General features: G+C 44.2%; 2 long non-coding RNA genes across 3 annotated transcripts; both read left to right on the top strand.

Moving 5' to 3' along the window:
- The first annotated feature begins 1 nt into the window (after position 1).
- On the top strand, positions 2 to 8,452 carry LOC107316542. Of its 2 annotated transcripts, none has more exons than XR_001556421.2 (3): positions 2 to 865; positions 2,387 to 3,859; positions 4,526 to 8,452. It is a non-coding gene; the product is annotated as an uncharacterized LOC107316542 (long non-coding RNA). The 2 variants fall into 2 exon arrangements; XR_001556420.2 differs by having other exon boundaries at positions 9 to 2,567; positions 3,689 to 3,859.
- A 2,365-nt stretch (positions 8,453 to 10,817) lies between these two features.
- Positions 10,818 to 15,962, top strand: LOC107316533. Its single transcript, XR_001556414.2, has 3 exons — positions 10,818 to 10,871; positions 14,038 to 14,161; positions 15,786 to 15,962. It is a non-coding gene; the product is annotated as an uncharacterized LOC107316533 (long non-coding RNA).
- The last annotated feature ends 1,016 nt before the right edge of the window (positions 15,963 to 16,978 follow it).

The following is a 16,978-nucleotide window of genomic DNA, read 5'->3' as shown; positions in this document are numbered from 1 at the left end:
GAGCAAAATTACTCACATGCATCAGTCTGTGCAGGATCTGGTCCTAATATAGAACCAGTTCTTGATGTCATAAAATCTTTTTTAACAGCATCTTGTGTTACATTTAATTTATTTCACATGGCCTCATAAAATAAGATAAAAGCTTGTAAGTCTAAAAGTCATATAAAGAAGATGGGGAAAAAAAGTCCTACCATGTATTCATGTTTATTAAGCATTATCTTCATGCAACTTACAGGCTTTTAACTCCAGAATTTCCAAATGTTTCCCCTGATCCTAATTGCAGTCAGCAAGGGCTGTTAGTGCATGAAACAGATTGCAGCGGATGAGCTTTTTGAGTGAGCAAGGCTTTCCCCAGCCTCTCACAGACTAGTGCTCACACTGCCCTTGCTGCACAGGACAGGACTGGATGTGCCATCCAGTACACAAGGGTAGGTGGCAGTTCAGCATCTGGCTAACTCTCTCCATCCACTAAGCTGCACGTTACTTTGGCTTCTGCAATAACACATGGGATGTGATATATCAGAAGGGCTGCTTTTCAATTTTTTGTTTTAGCATGAGCTCCTCTATGCCAAAGGAAACCTAAATGAGTAAAGAACAAATATCTAGACTGCAAGAGGAGCAACATGTCTGTTTTGTTTCTGACCGCCAGGTGCAGCACATGAAGCCTGGGAATCATTGCTTGTATCTCCTGGCGGCCTGCAGACAGAGAATGGCTCCAAGCAGGAACATCGTGAGCAGAGGAGCATCTTTGAAGGCAAAGATGGCTTCACCCCTCTTCAAGTCAAGGCCAGAATGCTCCTTCTCCCAGGCTGGTGCTGGCAGCAACAGCAGTAATGCTAGGAAAGAGAAAAGACACAGATAAATGGTAGGCCAGCACATGCCAGAGCATGCACCTGAGAGCAGTGTGATTAACTGCAGGATGGTGTTTTACAAAACCCTGTGAAAACTACCAGAGTTAAGCTTTGCAATTTAGGAAAACACTTATTTTTACCCACGAGGCAATGCCCATCATCACTGCTGAGAGATTTTAAAGTGGGCCACAATGGCCAAGCCCTGTTTGATTTTAGCAACTTTCATGAGTTGATGTAAAAGTGTAAAATGTCAAAGGGGGTGGCTTCTTGCTCCCAGTGTGGGCCCTTTAGTGGTAATCATTACTGTAAGGAAACAGAGAGGTCTCACCTCACTGTAGCTGCTGCTAGTGCAGTGCCATCAGCAGGCAGTCTGGTGGAAGGTGGTAGAGCTTGCACGTTCCCTACACCATGGCTAATGCAGTGAGCAGACTGCACCCCCAGCCTCAGCCCTGGAAAAGAAAAGTTACTTCTGGTGGAGTTAAAGGATTCCTGAGGACAACTTTCAGAAAAGGCAAACTTGAACCACAATCTGACACAACAGCCAATAAACAGCTTTGAGATAATCGCACGTACCTCTGTGGTAGGCAGTGGTCTAACCCAGGCAGAGATGCTTTTAGAACATGGCTTTTCTCACCAGCCCTTGATATTTTTCTTGTGATCAAGGCAACATCTACAGTGAGAAACCTACGCCACAGCTGTCAGGGCTTCTCTCCAGCAGATAATTAAATTCCAACTCGATTGCCATTGTGACAAGTGAGCTCAAGTTTGGTGGTACCATGCCCGCCAGCCAAACGCAGACGAGAGCCATCAGCTGCACAGTCATTAATGGCTGTGCTGGAAGCAGAGGTGCTGTGGTACTTACTGGCACTCCCCAGGAGGCGGTCAGCCTCCCAGAGACTGACAATAGCAGGAGCACATCTCGAGGTGTGACTGCATTTGGATCCACATGCTTACGTGGGAGGCCTGACAAAAGTGGAGTGAGTCAACGAGTTTAGAGGACTTTCAAGATCTCTTCCACACCAGAGAAAGGCAGGGTTTAGCCTGGGTTGGTGCGTGGTATGATTGCTAAATGCAAGAAGACAAAGTTATCTGAGTTCTCTGCTTTGGATTGCACTCTTAAGTTGCTCTTTTAGATAAAGAGTTTATTTTTTTTCCCTCTCCGCTTGATTACAATATGCGCATCTCATGTTTCTGAAGATACATCTATTCTTCATAGAAAAGAACATTAAAACTGAGTTTATCCATTAAAAATCAGACTGCACATTAGCTTAGATGTATTTGGCTTCCTAATAACTGTTTTTCCATAGCTGGCCCACATCATATGTAAATCCACTGTGTATTTCTAGGCTCGTTATTGAACTTTACAATTTTAAATTCAGCTGGAGGAAGACTGTGATTTATTCTCACAAGAGAGAAATGCTGATTTGCTACCAGCATCTCAGAGAGACTCCTCCAGTTCATAAAAGGTGACCAGGTCTCATGTTGAAGAACCACATGAGCCACATCTGTCCCTTTGCCTTGCTTGTTGCTTGCAGGTTTACAGCCAGCTAAGCTCTGAGGCGGTTATGGAGATGGCCTCTGCTGAGGCACGTACTCACCCCAACTCTCTGTGCCAGATGAAGGACAGCAGGCTACATGGAGTCTCCTGGAAGTCTCCATTCTCACCTTAAGACCAAGCACCAGCCAACACTCTGAATTATGAAGTACAAATATCAGGTACAGGAGGAATCCAGTAGAAGTATTTTCTGTTGCGTACAGTGTGACACAAGAGGTGTGGCCTTTGGTTGTGCCTGCACTGTGGTTAGCCAGCAGGCATGCTTCAAGATACCCCCTGGCCATGCTGAAATGGAGCAAGGCTTTGAGGCATCCAAGTGGGACCAAACCCAGCTGCCCTACTTGGTGGGACGCAGCACTGGCAGCACCAGGTGGCTGTTAGGTAGATAGGTTTAAGGCTTGGCAGCACCTAAAATCTGGGTGTAGGCACTTAAAGCTGTGCCTGAATAGGTTGGCCCCTTTGTAGATCTCACCCTAGTCTCCTAAAGGCTGAGTTTATTCATCACCCTATGTGCTTTGCTTGCAGCATTGGCTTCTCCGCTTGTCAACACGCCGTTTTCTGAATTCTCAGTGCAAAGGAAGCCTTTCATGGTTTGGCATCCTCTTATATGTTTATGCTTCTCAAGATACATTCTCTAGCCAAGTCTTTAAGTTCTTACATTAGTCCCCAAGCCCAGACATCAATCTGTTGCTGATCAGGTCTTTTCACATCATGCTGCTTTTATCTGGAATGCTGTTTTTGATGCTTCCAGGGAAGCTCTGCCTGATGTTTTTAAGAATGTGGTTAATATATATATTTTTTTTTTCTTTCTGTTTAAAACGACACTTGAGTACCACTATTTCTTTTAACCTTTTGCTTTTACCGTAAGACTTCAGCAAGAAATTTGCCTTATAAATGCATTTATACTGGGGAGGTCCTGATTTGCATCTTTGTCCTTGGGTAATGCAGAAGCAGCACAGGGGTCCACAAGCAGACAGAGACGGATTATCCCCCCCCCCCCCTTTTATAGTCTACAATAAAAAGTTTCTTTAAAGGGGAAGAAAAGGGAGGCACATGCTTAATATAGTAGAAAAGCCTTCTTGTGCTTGATACATTGGATAAACGGTTCAAGAACACTTCATCCTCCTCCAACTATTTCCCGCACTTGTGCCAAGGTTAGGGAAACCTTGGGTTAGCTGCTGTCTGAATGCTGCAGGCTGGTATCAGTCTGAACAAGTTCAGCTGACTGCTTAGAAGATTTTCTTTATTCTTCCTCCTGTTGTCTCTCCACTTTGGCAAATAGAAATCACCTTCGTCATTGGGGGAGGCCTCGGCCTGAAAGCGCCCAACAAAGAGCGGCTGGCGGCAGGTCAAGGTCCTTCCATTGAGTCGCCCAGTCCCCATCAGGTTGTGTTGGTGATCAGCCAGCTGTCAGGGAAAAAAGACTCTCCAGATCAGTGTGGTCTGGGACCAGGTGGGTTGTAAAACCTGACGGCATATTTCAATACATGACTGGAAGATTATAATAAAATTAAAAGCACAACATAAAAAAGAAAAAAATCCAAGAAAAATCAAATTCCTCCCTCATAAGGGAGCTCCCACTTTTCCACACCAGCAAAGAAGGAAACAAAGTGGTGGAAAGTGAAAGTGTCAGCAAGCATGACTGACTACAAGTGGTGGATGTAGTCCTGCTTTCCTTGCTGCCTTTGTACAGTTTTCGTACCATGAACTAGCCCATTAATTTTCCTGTAGGTGAGCGTTTTGTCTCTAAACTACTGGGCGATTAACCAGAGTCAAAACCAGAATCTCCAATTTAAATTTAAACATTTAAAATTAAATAACCTTAAGAAGAAAGGTACTGCCTCATGCAGAAATGGTTGTAGTTAGATCATTAAGTTACTGCCATGAAGGTAGAATCAGCTTTGACTGAATTATAACCATTTCTATCACCATGGAGCTGCCCCAGCATTTGTGCAGACAACAATACTCCAAGCTCGCTCTGTACATTTTATAGTGAGAGCCACCTGGGTAAAGCTGACCTACTGGTTCATTGAAAATAAGACAGAATACATCCAATTCCTCCTCTAATGGTCATCTACTTTATAATAAGGATTGCACTAATCATCACTTTCTCTAACAGGACCATGGCCTGGGCCTAACTGTAAGAGCTACACTCATTTAAAGACAGGACATGGAGAACACAGCGATGGGGAAAAGCGCAAAAGCTTCAGCAGATGAGGAAGAGTGATTTATTCTTCTGTGTTTTCCCTTGCTGAAACTGCTCAAGATGTATTACCATGGCTACCCACCTGGAAAGGCAACACTTTTCCAGTTACTTCATGGCAGCACAAGGGACCCCAGGAAAGGCTTCCTTCAGGTGAAGAGATGCCAGTGACTATTTCCACCACAAGCCTCCTCCTCCTCCCATGGTGCCCATGCCCTCTGTTCTGGCCCTGGCCCCTCCAAAGTCTTCTGCAGGCCTGGGGCTGCCCCACAGAACCAGCCACATGTACTGTGCTCTGCTCCATGGGAGCTGCTCTGCATGGCACAGACCACAGCCAGGTGAGGAGCAAAGGGCAGATGTGGCATGGTTAGTCAGCCCAGCTTTGAGCTGGTGTCCCACAGTGGTAACCACATTTCTAACCCAATGCATAGATGAGAGGTGCCTGGAAAGATGGGCTGCATGTCATGATTTTCAAGCTTATTTTGTGATATCTCATGTGGGATATGGCCCTGCCCAAGGTCCCCTGTGCAGGACAACAGAGACAGAAAGGGACTGCTTGCCAGCAGCTGCAGACACCCTGCTGCCCCATTACAGGGCCACCCTCCTGCAAACGGCAGCACCGTTTCCTGACCGTACTGCGTGATGCCTTTGCATTCCTAAATCCTTAAATCCCTGCCTGCATTTCTCGAAACACAACACTTCAGGAAAAGAGCAAGCCTGAGCCAGGGCTGCGTGGTGGCCTGGGCACCGGCTTCATCACGTTCCTACCCATTAGCCAAGCTGACATCATTAAAGTACATACTCATTTAAGGATTACTCTAACGTTGCTCATTTCTAGGTCAATTATTGACTTAAATCATGTTAAACTTTAACATAAATATGCTACAATATCACCTGTACATATATTACGATAATTATATGGTTACAAAATTCTTTTAAAACAGCAATTTCCCCTTTGGAAACTAGGGAAACTGGCTACTGCTGGAAAATAAAGGCTCACAGACTGCTTTGAAATCTACACAAAGAAATCTGAAGATTCCCATTACCTTCCCATCAGTTTCTCAGCAATCGGTTTGGATTATTAAACACATCTACAAATTAATTCCCCCTCAGTTAAAATCATCGCTTCCTAAAAACGTTCTCTCTAACCCTTTCGGAAAGAAAAGGGGGGGGGGCACAAGAAGTGAAAGGCACCGGATCACAAACAACTTCTAAAGATAGAAGCAATGTGAGATAATGAAGAAAATATCATCATCATTAAAAACAAAGCACTGCTAACTTTTTCACATTGTAGCAAACTTTTCAATTAAGATTTCTTCCCGGCTATTGAAATACGCTTCAAGTAATGATTTTCTGTAATTTGTCTTTTTCCTTTGGAAACATACCGTGCTATTGTCAGCTTTAAAAAAAGAAGCAATTTTCTGACTTTTGAGATTGAGCAGGTCATGGAAAAATTACTACTGTGGGAACCTGTAATTAAATGGAAAATGCAGCTGCACTTATGAAAAACTAAAATTAAATTTATTCTATTAATACTTGATTCCAGGATGACATTTGACTCTTCAGACACAGGTCCAACTGAAACGGCACCTTACCTGCAGCTTGCAAAGGCGGACGTGATAGAAGATGTACCAACATATTGCTAATTATCTGCTGTCCAATTAAGTTACATTCGTTATAGCAGGATAGTCATTTATGCACGTAGCCCTGCTTCTTTTTCTGGTACTGGCACTTCATCTTTGGGTGTTTTGTTGGTTTTTGTTTTCCTAAAGGAGTCAATTAAAATAAATCCATGCAAAATCAGTAACCCTATTGTAAATTTGAATTGAAAGAAAGGAACTTTTGAGCAAAACTATATAAAACAGTGCATCAGGTAAAGCTCTCCTCCTGGCTTTCAGCAGTCGTGATATGGAGACAAGATTCGATACAGTATCAGGACACAAAACCAGGCTTCAGTTAAAGAAAAAATACCAGGTTCCAACCAAATGCTTACAGTGGACGAGATACAGAGTTTAAATTATATTAATAAAAATCTCCAATAAGATATTTCTGTGACCCACGATACCTTTTAAAACACCCAAAATAGGCAAGGTGAACAAAAGGCGCACCAAGAGATTCGGGTGCAGACGAATTGACTAAGGATCTATTAGACACAATCTGACATCTGATGGTAAAAAATACTTGCCCAGAAACCTTAAAATATAAAGTTAGAAATAATGCAAGAAGAGCAGATCAGTTTAAAATAACTGTATTAATTTTATTTAGTAATTTTAATTAAAAAACACCAGTGGTTTTTTTTATTCATTGGCATTTAGGAACTTCTCAGAATTTCTAGGGTAATAGCAGGGAATATTGAGCGACCTCTCCTTATTACATGATTTTTAGAAATTACTAAATATGAATTTTCTATACTATATAATAATCTGTAAAACTAAATTCCCTTTAAACCTCCACTAATTTGCTAGTTTTGGGGGGTTCTTTATTTGAATACATAGGGAGGAAATTTTCCATCTCCTGTTCAGCAATCACACACACCCAGTTGTCTGTGCTATTATTAAAAGCACAACTAAATCCACATTGTTTATTTCACATTTATATTATACATCTACATGTTATACACTATAACACACAGGTTGCAATCCTTTCTTCGTATGCAAATTCAGCTCCACTATTTTGATTACACTTCCATATTAACTCTAATACAGATATTCATAACTCCTGTGAGAAGGAAAGCAGCGCATCGGAGATCTGCGAAGGAGCAATCACACGCAGCCTGGGAAAGATTTGTTCATCTTTCAGAAGCGACTTGTGAGCAATAGCGTGGTGGCACAGCAAGCCACAAAACCTGCACTGCGTGCACCGCCTGACTGAAGGCACTCAGAAGGGACCCGAGGAGCCAGCAGTACATCCATTTGATTGCACGTGCACCACTTGCTTGCTCTCGGCTGCCTGTTTGGTCAGTGGCTTTTGCTTTCTTTTTTTTTCCCTTCATGCTGTGGAGCTGGATTCCTATTTTCCAGCCACGTATATTCCACAGAGAAAAGGAAAACTGATCCATGAAGTTCCTATTTGCATAAAGCACAGAAACATCTGTCACGAGCTCCTTGTCAGAGAAACGAGCATCAGGAGCGAGATACTGCGGCTGGTCGCCTGCCCTTAATAAAATTCAGTTCTTTTTCTGTCAATAGCAGCTCAGAGTGAGAGTGTTTGAAGGGGCAGAGAAGAGAGAATTTGACCAGAGAAGACATTACAGTTTGAAACGAGCAATCAGTTACGTGATGCAGTCTCACTGATTAATGTGCCCAAGCGAGCTCTGCCCCAGGATCAGAAATGCCCTGTTCTATTCAATCTCAGCTCTTTGCAGGCGCTGTTCTTACAAAGGTGTATGATTATTAAATCAGAGTCCTGTAGATGCCTGCAATACACAGCAGCTTTCTACTGTTGTTAAACTTTTTTGCAGTAAATGATCCGTGGTGGCAAGGCTGACAACAGAAAGCAGTCGGTCTGCAGTGCTCGTTGGAGTTCTGATTTCAGCCTCGGGAATCCAAGAAAAATATCAAGGAAGACTTATCTGTATCTCAGATCAGGAACATTTTCAGTCTGTTTCTGTATGTATATATGATGCATGTCTACAATCATAAATATCAGGTGGAACAGCCAATTTGTTCGTACAGAATATATAAATGGAACAGGAAGACGGGGAAGTAAAATAGCAACTCTTAAAAACAGAGTAACTGTGTTAGGTCAAGTTATTTCCAGAACCACTACAAATACTTTGGGTAACATACAAGATTTCTATTTCTAAGTCCTGTTCCTTTCCATTATGGACTAACCCTTAAATTAACGAGCTTTGTCGATACAATTGTGCAGCGGGCTCCAGGCTGGCCTCCCCTCAGCTCAAAGTCAGGAATCAGCCTAACCTACGGCGTGCCGCACTAACAAAGTGCTCCGCTCTGCTCGCATGTTTTGTGGTATTTAACAGCCAAACGGAGAGGAAAATATTTCCTTTGCATTTACTGCCTACTCGTGTCAGAAGTGGTATGAAGGTGGTCGATAGCACTCTGTTTTCTACCAACAGATAGCAGGCTTCACGCACTAGGGCAGAAGAGATTAATATCGCGTTACTAACATCTCCCTCACCATCGTCATTGTAAAAGAAAGGCTTCAAACATTCCTTACGCGGAGCAGACAAGCATGCATGCTTTCTTTCCTGTTTTTATCTCCCTCGTACCTTCACCCACTCTTTGATACCTCGATTTGCCTGTGTCTGGGTGCTGGAAATACCACTTGAGAGCGCGGCTCAGCAGGGTCACGCATTCAGGCAGGGCTGCGGGATATTGTGAAACAACAGTAGTGAGAATAATACCAAAAAGCAGCAGCAGGAGCGATCTTTGCTCTCATACGCAGATTTGTATAAAAAGTTTCCCTGGCAGTGGTTCATCGGCAGGCAGTAATCTGCTAGGTTACTTCTTTGTAATTTTTCTGTTTCATAAATAATACAGGAGTTTACTAACAGGAAGTTTGTGGGAAGCAACAGTAAACAGTCTAGCAATCCATCTGTTATTGTGGAATCGAGAAAGCTGAATCAGGTTCTTTGCAAGTGGACTATTTTAGTTCGTGCTAGAGAAGACGTGTGGGAAATGGGCATTCGAGTCGTTGAGGCGAACTCTTGCAGCCATCCTTCCCCCCTTGCCGCGTGGAAAGGGACAGCAGCGTGCAATCACAGCAAGAGGCTCGAGTTCATTAGTGGCTGCAGGGCAGCTCGGAATCACCCCGAGCAAAGATGAGGCCGCCGGTCAGAAACAAAGCTCGCAAGCGGCGGCCACGGGGAGTTGTGCCGCTTAAGGCACGCAGCTCAGAAAGAGCGACAAATACACAGAAACCCGTTAGCACCTGTCTCGGCATCGAGGTGTTTACCGGGAGGAAACTGAGGGGATGAAGGGATCCGGAATGGGGGAGTGGGGAGGTTGATGAAGGCAATAAGGGGAAGCAAGGCACGTTGTTCCGACAGGTGTTTGTGCCTTGAGCGCTGCGCCGTGTGCGAGCAGAGGGCGCTGGCAGCACAGCGGGACGGGACGGCCGGTCTGCAGCGCGGCGGCCACGTGTGAGCAGGAGCCCGAGCTCAGCATCGGGGTCAATCGCTTCTTCGAGCGGGCTCGCAAACTGCGCTCGTTCACAATACAACCGAGCGTAGCGCTTGGTTTAGAAGAGACAACGAATACACGGAACCCCGAACCCTGCCGGAACGATGCCGGAGGTGAACGACAGGCAGAGAGAAGTGACGCAGGGCAGCTCAACGCTGCACACCCGCAGCCCGGGCCACACGGCTGCGAGACGCGGGGCTCACCCGAGGGACGCGAGCGGTTCACCCAGCTCCCCCTCCGCGGCTCCTCGCCGCTCTCCCGAAGGGGTTTGCTGCCCCCTGCCGGGTCCTGCTTGCTCTGCGGGCGGCCGTTTTCGCTCCTCGGAGGGCAGGAGGGGTCCGTGTCCCAGCGCTGCCCCCACGTGGGGCTGCCCGTGCCGAGCAGCGCGATTTGCCACGGGAAAACGTGAGCTGCATGAAGGCTGGGCCCATACAACATAGAGCAGAGTCCGGGCAGTAAGTGGTGTTTGCATGGCTCCAGCGTCACCTCAGCTAACTTTCTTTTGCAAGATATCATTCCACCATTGCCTCTCTAGCAGCTACGGGTGAATCCGTTGTTCCCTGAAGTAGTAAAAGAAATCACCTGATAACTGTGCAACATAATTAAAAGTTGAGCATTATCTATGCCAGTTCCACCTGGACAGTGGCAGAAATGTAGAACAGTGACAAAGATTGCCATGATTTTCTCTCAAACCGGTGGAAAAGCTTGCAAATGGTTCCTCTGAACCTGGACCTGTAATGTCTGTGACTGCAGGACATGCCCTTCTCACATGAACACACTGCAAGTGAATCAGAGTGCTGCATAGTGCTCCTGCAGTGTGCTGTATGGGCACACGGTGGGACCAGATCACTTACACAGAGTGTAGAAGTGGAAATGTTGGTGTGTGTTCTGATAACACTGCAGTGTTACCACCTGTGACTGCCTCCAGCTATAGCCTGGCTTTTTAGCACAGGTTTTACCCTGCGAGCATTAACCTCCATCAGGAAGCACAGGTGTATGTACTTTATCACTCTACAGACTAGAAAAGACCCTATTTCCGGGCATTCAGGTTTCCCCTGCTTCCACGCAGTTCAAGGGCTGTTCCTCTGTACCAGGTCTGCTGCAAGAAGCATCTCACGGTAAGAAGCAGTGTGGTTTTATTATGTTATTTTGCTCATTTGGTTGTAGGGTTTGGAGGTGTTTGTTTCTGTGTTGTAGCATAGTTGATGTTCAGCAGTGCACCAGCACAGCCCAGGTACTGAGGACAGTAAGGAGCTGTGGCAGCCTGGCTGTTCATTTAGGCATGCATAGCCTTTCTGCAAGTCTTGTTCATTTGAATGTGGCATAATCCTGTGTGCTGTTTCCTCTATTTGTGTAATTGTTATAAGACAAGGCAGGCCCAGGTGTTCTATCCAGTGTTCCCTGCTGTGAGAAACTTCCATAATGAGGGGTGTTGATGGTATATTTACTGAGTGTTCACTGATTTGCATGTTTCTGTTACCCTCTTCTGCTCAAGGTGCAAGGACCCTACAACCACTTATCAGGCAAGTGTTTGATGTTAGGGGCGTTTGTGCACAAGGGAATGGTAAATGATTGCTAATGATGTGCTGGGAGCGTGGTCTTGGCAGTTGACTAGTCTGGGCTCAGAGCTTTGCTCTCTGGAAAGTATGATAAATGAACTTCTTGTTTGCAAGTCTGAGTCACTACAGTGCTTTGTGAGTTTGTTGCAATGTTAGCAGGTCAAATGCAGGGCTCCACTGAGCTTCGTTGCTGCAATCTGGTTTTTGAAACTAAGAACAAGCGCCTCAGTGAGACTCTGAGCTGTGATTCCCCATTGCACGTGAGGTACAGCTGCTGCTCTGCACCACTTGCTATCACTGGAGGGACCTGAGCTGTTGCAACACCTGTGATTACAATTTGGATGTACGGTTTCTCTTGCTCTAGACCATCACTGTGTGACCTCTTGGCTTCAGTGCAAACCCTTTGGCTCTGCTGATTATTGAATGGAGAGATTCTGAGCCCTCGGGTCATACTGAGTGCACAGATGTGTAACCACACAGAGGCCTGTGCTGTAGTAGTTGGTAGAGAACTCAGACTCCGGCCCTTTTTGGAAGCCTGCCATAACAACCCCTGGGGTCCTTCCCTAAGCCTCACCTTCAAGTTGCACTCCTTGCTGGATGGATCAATCTGTATTATGTCACTTCTGCGCCTGTTTCTTTTGTGTTTGTTGGTGTACTCAAGCTGAAAACCACTAGCACCATCATGTTAGACAATCAATTGAAAGTCATATAGACAGAGACTTTAGAAATTGATCTCTAGCAGGAACCTTTGCCCAGGTTTATTGAGTCATGATGCTAATTTATTTCCTCTGTGCCAGGGGAAATCCTGTCTCTATAGTTACCTTTTCTCATCACTTCAGTTTTGTGTCCAGCTCAGCTACCTAATTCTTAGTGTTTTCTGTTCGTGGCAACCAAAACCACTTTATTCACGGAGAAATACAGGCTTTGAAGCTAGCGAGGCTAATTTCAAACACACATAAAATTCAGTGCGGGTAGACAGCTCAGTGAGCTGGAAAACACAAGTGCTGCTCATTGCTAGGAGTCATGACACGGTGCAGCAGGTAGCACAGCAAAGCCTCCCCATAAATACCGGGAAAAACAGATGCTGAGAGGGTGTGAGCTGAAGTCTGGGGATTGAGCAGTCCCCTTTTATCTTGCTTATCCGAGCTCGGGTGCCCACAGAGTGGCTCCGTGGCTGCACGGTGCCGCCAGAGGGCGGGCGAGGCAGCGGTCGGGGGCTGCCTGCGGGGCTCTACTGACCCCCAGGTGATTTGTGCGGGCATAGGGGGAGCATTCAGTCTCAGAACAAGCGTTTAAGGAGATGCAGAGAAAAAATTAAACGGATGAAAGTGAACCATTTAGGTGTGCTACAGTTATATGAGGAAAGATGCACGTAATGATGCGATAAAGCTCTGCCTAGGCTTCCATAGTGTGTCTACTGCAGAATCCAGTAGGGAGGCTGGGCGTGTATTCCCACCAGTTGCACGTAACTGGCAACGCAAGTCAGCACAGACAGGAACCCTATCCCTGGAGGCATTTAAGGCTTGGATGAGCAGACAGAGAGAGATGTGCTTTAAGGTGTCCTTCAACCCATCCCTATTCCTGTCCCACACTCAGTACTCACACAAACAAAAACAGCACCACAGATTTCATCCCATTCTCCTTTCATAGGTGATCAGACTGAAGGCATGTTTGTGGGAAACATGTGCATAAAATCACCCCATTAGCTGGCAGTACTATAAGTAGTAATCCTAGTATCTGGCCCTTGAGTTATCTTGTCTCAAGTTGCTTTATGCACAGAGATGCACACAAATAAATGGGCCTCTCTACTGACCGCCCCAAGAACCACACCATCTCTCTAGTAGTTTTTCTGGACCTCATGATCCATCCACTGGCCATTCATTATGCACAGACACATCCATATCCAGCACAGACCTGCTTCTCAAGCCACTTTACCCCCAACTGGTCCATAAAAAAACCTCAGGTTCATTATTAACAAATTTAAAAGAAACCTTCCCTTTAAGTATTTACATGGAATTTAAGTATTTCTTTCTTTAACATAAACAGTGCACACAACAGTTGTTCTTGATTCAGGACTTGGCAATGGTATATAAACCTCAAGTCAATTGCTGTAAGTGAACTGCACGTTTTTCTTACAGTACTTTTAATTAAGCTCTCAAAGGTTTTAATTTTAAAAGACTTTAAGAACAAAAAGACTCTCTTGGCTTTTTTCATAATATAGATGGGAAGAGCTGTTTGCGTGGTCCAGTGGGAATATCTAAATGAAAGCATTAGAAACTGCATTTCCAAGTTCTTTTTCTTCCTTGCTCAGTTTTCAAATGAATGTCCTTTATTGCTACTCAGCCAGCTGCAAAGCCTGTCAATGGTGTAATGCATTTTCAGCATGAAAAGTGTCACCTATACAGATTTAAATGTTGTGTGTGTAAAATAATAAAGCTCATTGATAATTGGAGGCAAACTAATCAAGAGAAACTAGGCAGAGAACAATTTGACAGTACAGCAAGCCGCCCAGTGATATCACTGAACAACTGTTCTGAAGGCTCAGCCGTGCTGCTGGGAACACAGGAAACCAGTGCAGGTGGTGTATCAGTACCACCCAAAATCTGTTTAGCCCTACAATTGGGCAGACAATTAAAAAGTGGTTACAGCAGATTTTTCGTGCACAATGTATCTTCCTTCCCCATGGAGATCCTCAGTAAAGGAGGTTGCCCTTTACTCCTTCCAGAGCCTTCAGGACCCAGGTAGAAGTCAGCAAGGAAGAGCATCCTACCCAACACCAGCACACTGTTCTTCAGTGGGGAACTGCTCCTGTCAGAACAGTCACCAACATCCACTACTTTGTTTAGATGGTATGTTACCAAGGTCATCATAATCTAATGCCTATTAGAATGAATTGACTTCAGAATATATATATTCTGCAAAAGGCCAAGTCAGGCTTAAATCCCTAAAATGCAGCAGGTTTAGCATTGTCCCTTTTGATCGTTTGGACCATAGGATTTTGTCTGACACCAAAGTAAGGAAAATTAAACACAGATGGTGTTGTTGCAAATATATCCCATGCTGCTCTTCTAAAGCAGCGCTGACACTCTTAAGGAGAGTTAAGAAGTATGTATGTAAGGAAAGCACCAGTACACTGCAGCCTGTAAGTGAGAGAATTCAAAGCACTGAGGCTTTTGTCGGCAGCATGGTAATAGTAAATGGCAAACATAAGTCAGTGAAAATACCTTCCTTCCTCTATTAAACAATCCTGGTACTTTTCTTTCTCTTCCCTCTCTCACCACCAGGAGTCCCACCAACACTAGGCATAGTAAGAACCAACAAAAGCACATGTACTTAGTAGGTTGTTTTCCTAATCAGAATTAATCAAAAGTCTTCTCTTGCAAGACATCATAGAGCTGTTTGATAGATTTTTCCTCTATCAATAGCAAGCTGGCCCTGTAGTGGAAGATTAGAAAGTACGCTGTCAACTTAAATTTGTGCCTGCATGAAAAGATAACACTTTAGGAACCCATATAACTAGTAGGAATGTTTATATGATTTAAAAAACATTCCAGAAAGGACTACAGCTCTTAAACAAATCAGCATGTCTCAGTATGTTTGAAGCCCAAATACTGAAGCTGTAGGCAGCCAGCAGAGCAAGCTGCTTCTGAATGCTTTTAGAAGAAGATGCTCTTATGTCAATAATAGGAACAAATGAATTTCATAAGTGACTACTGAATGGAATACAGCCACAGGTTTGCAGCACCAGACCCTATAGAGATGTGGTGCCAGTTATGATAGAAACTGGGGGCTGTGTTTTCAATTTATAAGTTTGCAGTAGCCCTTCATGGGCATTTCAGACCTTCATGATAAGGATCTAGTGGAAAATCGTGGCTCCAGCAGAATGAATAGCAAAAACTCCTAAGTGACACAAAGCAACCCTACCTCTTTCATCTTAAAGAGTGACAGTACTCATATAAATGTGTACAGACACACTACCGACTTGCTTGTGTAGTACAGCCAAAATATCATGTGGATGATAAGTTCTTCTCCTTTCCTGGCAAAGCCCTTTTTTAGGAGCACAGCAGCTCCCAGTTGGCCCATGCCAGCTCACAGCCAGTTCATCTCCTTTCTAAGTGACGCCACAGTCTGTGTGGCCGACACTATGTGGTTATAGGTAGATTTTTGCAGGTAGTGTATTCTGTCCCTGTAAGAAGCATCTTTTATTTAAAAATAATAATAATAATAATAAAAAATGGGGAAAGGATAAAACTTCACTCCAGAGAGAAAAAATATGACAACAGCCCCAGTAACTGCTGCATCCAAGTCACAAGTCTGAGGGTAAGCCAGGCATGCAAGATAAAGGAATCAGCAGTCTAACTAAAGAGAACCAAAAAAGGAGCCTTCCAAAGTGACTCACTACAAAGGATAAAAAAAGGAACTTGCATAGATAGCAAAGTTTTTCAAAGCTGTCATGATCTCCTCTGTCTGCAGCTCTGCTTTGGAAATGAGAGCCAGCACCACAGCATGTGGGCAGATGATTCTGGGCATCTTTCTCATGATTCTGCAGAAGTTCAGTAGTTTCTTTGGTCATCATCCCACTGAAACAAGGCACAACAGTGAACGCTGAGCCATCTTCCAGATAACAAGGCCCTGTCTGTACTCAAATTGCTCTTGTGGCACAGCAATCTGGGAACCAAGGCTACCAGAAACTAAGACAGACTTATTATTTGGTGAGCAGGTCTTGTCTGGTTTTTAGAGGGAGGACGTGAATCAGATTAAACATGTTCCTGTGCTTGTTTAAGACAGTTATGGAACAGTGCTAGAAATGCTGCTTGGAGTAGGTATAAGATTCTCCATCATGGATATATTTCACACCAGATTTTTTTAATGGAGACAGCAAAATAGGATGAGCCTTTCATCCTTTGTGCAGGTTGCATCAGATCTCCCCCACATCTGGGAATCTCCAGGTGTGGGGCAACACAAGTACAAATCAAACTTGTATATCATGTGCAGTGTGAGTGAAATCGGTCAGGCCTGTGTAAGAGCTAATATTGGCTGCCTCTCAACTACTTAATAGTTCAGTACAAATAAACATAAAAAGTGCTGTTTTCATTTAACTGTGGAACGTAAATAAGATGTCAGCGAATGTTACTAAAGGACAAAAATGTTATTTCCGTAACTTCAAAAATCTCAAGCGCTTAAAAGACATAAAACACATGTCTAAAGGCATAAGTTCTCACCAGGAAACTCACCAGAAAACTCTTAGCAAGTATCAGCACTTTCTGAAAAAATAATTGTTTGGTTGATACTTCATTTCTAACAGCACCTCATTATATCCACTGGGCAGAGCTGAAGTTCTAGGACAGCAATGATGATCTAGTAATGTCTGAGGGATATGTTCAGATGCGGGTTAGAGGCTCTGCACTAGATCTTCCATATTTGTTTTTTGAGTGACATAATAAGGACAACACTGGCATTTTCACAGCTATAACTGTATGTGTTGGAATAATTAACCTATCCCAACTTTCTTCCAATTCAAAGATGTTTAGGATGCTTGTTTCGGCTTTGCTTTTTGACCCCCTAACGAGCAAACTATTTCTCCTTTATATCTTGCTGCCAAGATCCAAATATGTAGTTTCTGTGTTTCTCTGGTAACAGCTAGTGATGTCATAAATTCACTATGT

Source organism: Coturnix japonica, chromosome 7 (genome assembly GCF_001577835.2).
Source record: "Coturnix japonica isolate 7356 chromosome 7, Coturnix japonica 2.1, whole genome shotgun sequence".
Lineage (NCBI taxonomy): Eukaryota > Metazoa > Chordata > Aves > Galliformes > Phasianidae > Coturnix > Coturnix japonica.
This window is presented reverse-complemented; position numbering and strand designations above follow the sequence as displayed.